The sequence below is a fragment of the Ascidia mentula genome (genome assembly GCF_947561715.1).
Source record: "Ascidia mentula chromosome 2 unlocalized genomic scaffold, kaAscMent1.1 SUPER_2_unloc_13, whole genome shotgun sequence".
NCBI classification, from domain to species: domain Eukaryota; kingdom Metazoa; phylum Chordata; class Ascidiacea; order Phlebobranchia; family Ascidiidae; genus Ascidia; species Ascidia mentula.
The window spans coordinates 22,501-30,000 of NW_028113658.1; the positions used below are offsets into that span (position 1 = coordinate 22,501).

General features: G+C 45.3%; 1 non-coding gene across 1 annotated transcript in view; it reads left to right on the forward strand.

The window, feature by feature from the left end:
• Window positions 1-6,334: 6,334 nt before the first annotated feature.
• Window positions 6,335-7,500, forward strand: part of LOC145915325 (small subunit ribosomal RNA) — a 1,824-nt gene continuing 658 nt past the window's right edge. The window contains exon 1 of the ribosomal RNA XR_014403719.1: window positions 6,335-7,500. This exon is cut by the window's right edge and continues 658 nt beyond it. This is a non-coding gene — a ribosomal RNA (small subunit ribosomal RNA).

Sequence of the window (7,500 nt, forward strand, 5' to 3'; positions counted from 1 at the left end):
ATAAATATGTTTGGAAGTCCAAACTGTTGAACAGCATCCGCGAGATAGGCATGCTGCCATTGCCAATATGTTTCAGAAAATACCTTTGAATCTAGCGCTCTGGCGGGACTACAGTTGAGTACTCGTCCAGATTCTATAGCCCCACAAACAGTTTTGTATAGCCATCTGTCATACTGAAATCGGAGAAGTTCAAACGATGTGGAATAATCACAAACGTTCGACAAGATCTTGTACATGTAGGCTCGTTTTGTACTCTCTCCGCCCGAAATTGCTGATTCACAAAATATTTTGTACGGATACAATATTGGCCAAATGGCAGATTCAATGAACGAAATCTGAAAAAATTAACGCATTTGTTACTGTCCATTTATACATATGCAAAAAAGTACCCACATCAAAAAGGTTATAAAACGGGATTCGCGATCTCAATAAACCTTCCTCTCGTTGCCTGACGAAGTCACCATACGCACTTCTTCCATCGTTGACAAGATAATGATAAGCTGTCAACAGCCTGCTCCGCCTCTGTTCGTCTTCTACAGAGTGAATTCGTTCAAGTACAGATCTCTGTATCAGAGTTACAGCAACCCCACGGTCTTTGTAACGATAACCGTGCTGTAATCGCTGAGTGGAATTCACGTGCAACGCGAAAAATGCCAGAATTGATTGGTCGCCAGAGGTTAGACCCTTCAACTCTTGGGGCCAATCAGCAATTCGAGGAACAGTGTAATTTCCACTACATTGGCAAGTCTTCAATGTGGAAAAATGAGGACGCCTAAACCCGGGACTGATGTTACACGTGTTTACCGAAAAACAACGCGCACAGTAAGACCAAGACGAATCCACTATCCACCTTTCCAAAGAAGACCCCACAGCAAGCCGTTTCGAATTCGTATCTTCTGCTGGAATGTCCATTTCACCAAAATATAGATCTCCACGCTCCCCAAAGCGTCGCAGACGCTCTTTATCATCATTCTGTTTTCTTAAACGTTTTTCCTCCACCTGCCAAAAATACAAACAAACTTACAATTAAACACAGAAACCTTAAAAAACACAAACAACAACGAAAGCTGATTTGACTTACGTCGGGATCAACAAGGACACAAGCTTGATCGTAACGATCCCAATGTATTTCAGCATTCGCCATTTTCTTCAACACGATTAACAACAATGAAACAACTCTCTTGAGAAAATCCTAAATATCCAATTATTTCAACAATACTAGCCTGTCAAAGTAGGGCAATGATTAAGCAATCATTCGATTAACGCTGCGTAACACACAAAAAAAGAGCTTGTAAACAAGATTATATGAAACGAGAAGTTGAACTATTAACGTTCCAAATAAGATTAACTTTCACACAAAGACAAAGATGTTTACGAGAAAAAACTACGAAACGCAGTGATCATGTCACAACAAAAGACTACTTCAGAAAAACATAACGGTTCATCGCACAAGCAAAAACGGACGCAGCTATATTGAAAGAAAAGAAATGCGGAAATACAAAAAATCATCATTTCCGCAGCTTTCTTCTTACTTATTTTCTGTTCTTCTTTTTTGCTTTTTCCGCAGTGTTTTATTCTTCTTCGCCTCTTTGATTTCATCAATTCTTTTCTCTTTTTTACCTTGTTCCTCACAGGTACCACTGCTTGAAGGCCCACAGCCGTCGGCTAAATCTTTTCTTTTTAGGGAAATTATTTCCTCGAATGAACGCCTCACTCGCTTTGTTGTGCCTTGCGTCACGTTTTGAGTGCGCGTGCCAATAATGGCTTCACTGTAGGACTGGAAATTCTTTTCTTTTTTAAAGGCATCGAGTAAATCACCACCGCAATTGCTACCCACATCCTCCATATTTGAAAAAATGTACTTCATTACATGAAGGTGAATCCCCAAGAGGTACATGGAGGCACCAACGTGGGTCATTTTATGCAAATAAAATTCGTCCATCTCCTCCATCTCGCTTATTGCTTGCTTTAAACTCAGGAGTTTCGCTTTTGCCTCACTTTCGGAGCAAGACAAACCTTCATTGCCTCCAACGTGCTTCCTGAATGGCTCGCATAAATCGTTCAATTTTTGAACAAAGTGGCTAAACGATTTTACACAATCATTTTCAGCAAGCGGTCCCACATCCTGTTCTATTCTGTTCCAATTTTTATCCATCGTTTCGGCAAATTCAGATATTGCCACCCGAGGCCTCTGTAGCCACTCGCATGTAAAAACCTTCAATTTATTGCGAAAGTGATTCTCGTCGTCCAAGTGTTCTACGTCCGTGGCCAAACCGTATGGTTTCAGAAAATCTAAGACACAAACAGTATTACTTTTTCACTCATATTAAACAATAAAACACTTTACATACCTTTTGGGAAATGATAATAATACATCACACCTTTCCCACTTTTCTTCGGCGAAGATTCCATGTCTATAAAGAAAATTCGGAACAATCTTGTTTTTTTGCCACCAACAGGTACAAAACATACAATAAACAATATATTTTGTGACTTATCGACTCAAACATAGCAACCAAAAAAAATATTGTTATTCTTTTAGACGTTTAAACAACTCAGCGTACCTTTTCTAATTCAAAATCACTGCAAAATTTACAAATATTATTTACTCAATTACTTCAGCCCTAAGGTTTCTGCAACAAAAATCTAACTGCTATATTTTTCAACAGCATGATCCAACAGCACGTATTAATTAAGACTGGCTCTGAGAGAGAACAACCGTGATTATATAGGGAAAGTTGTCAATCACATTCCTGTAAAATCAGCGCTGGAATGTTACACAGGGTGCGAAATAAAAACACACAGGGCACGAAAAATGTTACGCATCAACGATCACAAAACCTGATCGGTGATGCGTAAAAAAATAATGCGAAAGCGCGCGGCAAGCCACGAGAAACGAACCAACGCACACCAGCATCGAGTTTACACCTGTCAAATTTATTTTTTGCACATTGTTACCTAAAGTGCTCTGCACAATCCTCGCCCTGACAAAAATTTTGGAGGTTGGCTGGGCGCTTTTGCATATCCCATGTTTGAAATGAAATGCGACAGCTCTGCCAAGGTGTGTGGTAAGTGACCAACATGGTCACAAAACAGCATCGAGTTTACATCTGTAAAAATTATTTTTTTCACAATGTTACACGAAGGGCTCTGCACAATCCTCGCGGCCCTGATAAAAATCCCGCGGGCTGGCTGCTCGCTTTTGCATACCCGATGTTTTAAATGAAATGCAACAGCTCTGCCAAGGCGTGTGGTAAGTGACCAACATGGTCACAAAACAGCATCGAGTTTACATCTGTAAAAATTATTTTTTTCACAATGTTACATGAAGGGCTCTGCACAATTCTCGCGGCCCTGATAAAAATCCCGCGGGCTGGCTGCGCGCTTTTGCATACCCGATGTTTTAAATGAAATGCAACAGCTCTGCCAAGGCGTGTGGTAAGTGACCAACATGGTCACAAAACAGCATCGAGTTTACATCTGTAAAAATTATTTTTTTCACAATGTTACATGAAGGGCTCTGCACAATTCTCGCGGCCCTGATAAAAATCCCGCGGGCTGGCTGCGCGCTTTTGCATACCCGATGTTTTAAATGAAATGCGACAGCTCTGCCAAGGCGTGTGGTAAGTGACCAACATGGTCACAAAACAGCATCGAGTTTACATCTGTAAAAATTATTTTTTTCACAATGTTACATGAAGGGCTCTGCACAATTCTCGCGGCCCTGATAAAAATCCCGCGGGCTGGCTGCGCGCTTTTGCACACCCGATGTTTTAAATGAAATGCGACAGCTCTGCCAAGGCGTGTGGTAAGTGACCAACATGGTCACAAAACAGCATCGAGTTTACATCTGTAAAAATTATTTTTTTCGCAATGTTACATGAAGGGCTCTGCACAATCCTCGCGGCCCTGATAAAAATCCCGCGGGCTGGCTGCTCGCTTTTGCATACCCGATGTTTTAAATGAAATGCGACAGCTCTGCCAAGGCGTGTGGTAAGTGACCAACATGGTCACAAAACAGCATCGAGTTTACATCTGTAAAAATTATTTTTTTCACAATGTTACATAAAGGGCTCTGCACAATTCTCGCGGCCCTGATAAAAATCCCGCGGGCTGGCTGCGCGCTTTTGCATACCCGATGTTTTAAATGAAATGCGACAGCTCTGCCAAGGCGTGTGGTAAGTGACCAACATGGTCACAAAACAGCATCGAGTTTACATCTGTAAAAATTATTTTTTTCACAATGTTACATGAAGGGCTCTGCACAATTCTCGCGGCCCTGATAAAAATCCCGCGGGCTGGCTGCGCGCTTTTGCACACCCGATGTTTTAAATGAAATGCGACAGCTCTGCCTAGGCGTGTGGTAAGTGACCAACATGGTCACAAAACAGCATCGAGTTTACATCTGTAAAAAATATTTTTTCACAATGTTACATGAAGGGCTTTGCACAATCCTCGCGGCCCTGATAAAAATCCCGCGGGCTGGCTGTGCGCTTTTGCATACCCGATGTTTTAAATGAAATGCGACAGCTCTGCCAAGGCGTGTGGTAAGTGACCACCTTGGTCACAAAACAGCATCGAGTTTACATCTGTAAAAATTATTTTTTTCACAATGTTACATGAAGGGCTCTGCACAATTCTCGCGGCCCTGATAAAAATCCCGCGGGCTGGCTGCGCGCTTTTGCACACCCGATGTTTTAAATGAAATGCGACAGCTCTGCCAAGGCGTGTGGTAAGTGACCAACATGGTCACAAAACAGCATCGAGTTTACATCTGTAAAAAATATTTTTTCACAATGTTACATGAAGGGCTTTGCACAATCCTCGCGGCCCTGATAAAAATCCCGCGGGCTGGCTGCGCGCTTTTGCATACCCGATGTTTTAAATGAAATGCGACAGCTCTGCCAAGGCGTGTGGTAAGTGACCACCTTGGTCACAACACAATACACCATCAAAAGTGCAATTGTAAACATTTCGAACGTGGAGTGCCCTAGCGCAGCGCAGCCCAGCTATTGCTTCAAACAGCCGGCAGTAAATTTTGACATTCCTATGTGTAAAACCCGGGCGTGGTACGAAGACTCGTTCTTGAACTATAATAAGGGACTATGGTAATATTAGGTTGCGCAAATGTTCGAATCAAAAAAAGTGTCGGAAACGTTATTATAAGTAGTTCTATAGATCATTGATCAATAAGAATCATAATTAAGACTAACGATTATTCACGTGAGGTCTCATTTAATAACTGGCTTGTGGCAGCCAAGCGTTCATAGCGACGTTGCTTTTTGATCCTTCGATGTCGGCTCTTCCTATCATTGTGAAGCAGAATTCACCAAGCGTTGGATTGTTCACCCACTAATAGGGAACGTGAGCTGGGTTTAGACCGTCGTGAGACAGGTTAGTTTTACCCTACTGATGAGGTGTTGTTGCGATAGTAATTCTGCTCAGTACGAGAGGAACCGCAGATTCAGACATTTGGTTCATGTGCTTGGCTGATAAGCCAATGGTGCGAAGCTACCATCTGGGGGATTATGACTGAACGCCTCTAAGTCAGAATCCCGCCTAGAAAGCGACGATACTTTTGTGCCTCGCCCACGGCCGGCCAACGTAAGCGGTCGAAAGGCCGCCGTCTATGCCGGTGCTGACGTTCGACGGGCGCCGCAAGAGTTGCCCGTCGGTCGGCACACCCCCCTGCCCGAAAGGCGTGGTGCTAAATCATTCGCAAACGACCTAGTTGAAGATCGGGGTGTCGTAATCACTAGAGCAGTATTTTCACTGCGATTTGTTGAGAGTAAGCCTCAAGATCTGTCGATTTGTCCGCAGCGCGGGCGCACTTTGAGCGATCTCGGACGCCGAATGGGCGTTCGGGGTCGCTTTTTTTTTTCAAAAAATTTGGCAAAAATAGCCCAAAAAACACAAGCGGCGTTACCAGTTGCGTGCTCGCAGAGCTGGCTTTTGTTGCGTCGCTCAGAATTTGCTCCAGGAGGATCACCACAAGAGTACATGGAACAAATCTGACCCTACTATGTGGGAGCAAGCAGCTCGGTGCGAATGTGCGCGCGGCGTCGCTTGTTGCGTGCGGTTGGCGACTGGCTCGCTGAGCAGATTTGCTGCTGCTCGTTCGATGCCAAGGCGTCCACGGTGCGGGTCCTACTACGGTGCGTGTTGTTGGCATAGTTGCACGTCGGCGTTACAGCTGGTTGGCGCTTCGCGCGTCCGGCCATGTTTCGCGCGTCCTTGACGGTTTTCAGAGTTCGTGGCCGAACCAAGCGTTGAGAATCGTAGCTTGAAAGTGACGGTCGGAGCGGGCGGCGGGCCCTGCGTCTCCACACGAAGCTACCTGGTTGATCCTGCCAGTAGTCATATGCTTGTCTCAAAGATTAAGCCATGCAAGTCTAAGTACGCGCTCTCGTACAGTGAAACTGCGAATGGCTCATTAAATCAGTTATGGTTCATTTGATCGTACATCGTACTTGGATACCTGTACAAAATCTAGAGCTAATACATGCGGTCAGCGCCTGCCTTGCGGCGGGTGCGCATTTATCAGTACAAAAACCGACCGGGCCGGCTTCGCGTCGCGCCCGCCACGTTTTGGCGACTCTGGATAACTGAGCGGATCGCACGGTCTCGAACCGGCGACAGATCATTCAAGTGTCTGCCCTATCAACTTTCGTCGGTAGGGTATCGGCCTACCGAGGTTCTTACGGGTGACGGGGAATCAGGGTTCGATTCCGGAGAGGGAGCCTGAGAAACGGCTACCACATCCAAGGAAGGCAGCAGGCGCGCAAATTACCCATTCCCGACGCGGGGAGGTAGTGACGAAAAATAACAATACAGGACTCTAAACGAGGCCCTGTAATTGGAATGAGCACACTTTAAAACCTTTAGCGAGTATCCATTGGAGGGCAAGTCTGGTGCCAGCAGCCGCGGTAATTCCAGCTCCAAAAGTGTATATTTAAGTTGTTGCGGTTAAAAAGCTCGTAGTTGGACGTTGGGCGCAGGCGGCCGGTCCGTCGCAAGGCGTGCACTGGCCGCACCTGGCCCTCTCCCCCGGCGCTCCGCCGGTGCCCTTGACTGAGTGTCGGCGGCGGCCGGGACGTTTACTTTGAAAAAATTAGTGTGTTCAAAGCAGGCGCTTCGCCTGAATAATGGTGCATGGAATAATGGAATAGGACCTCGGTTCTATTTTGTTGGTTTTCGGAGCGCGAGGTAATGATTAAGAGGGACGGACGGGGGCATTCGTACTGTGCCGTTAGAGGTGAAATTCTTGGATCGGCGCAAGACGAACGACTGCGAAAGCATTTGCCAAGAATGTTTTCTTTAATCAAGAGCGAAAGTCAGAGGTTCGAAGACGATCAGATACCGTCCTAGTTCTGACTATAAACGATGCCAACCAGCGATCGGGGGGCGTTACTTTGACGACCCCTCCGGCAGCTTGCGGGAAACCAAAGTCTTTGGGTTCCGGGGGAAGTATGGTTGCAAAGCTGAAACTTAAAGGAATTG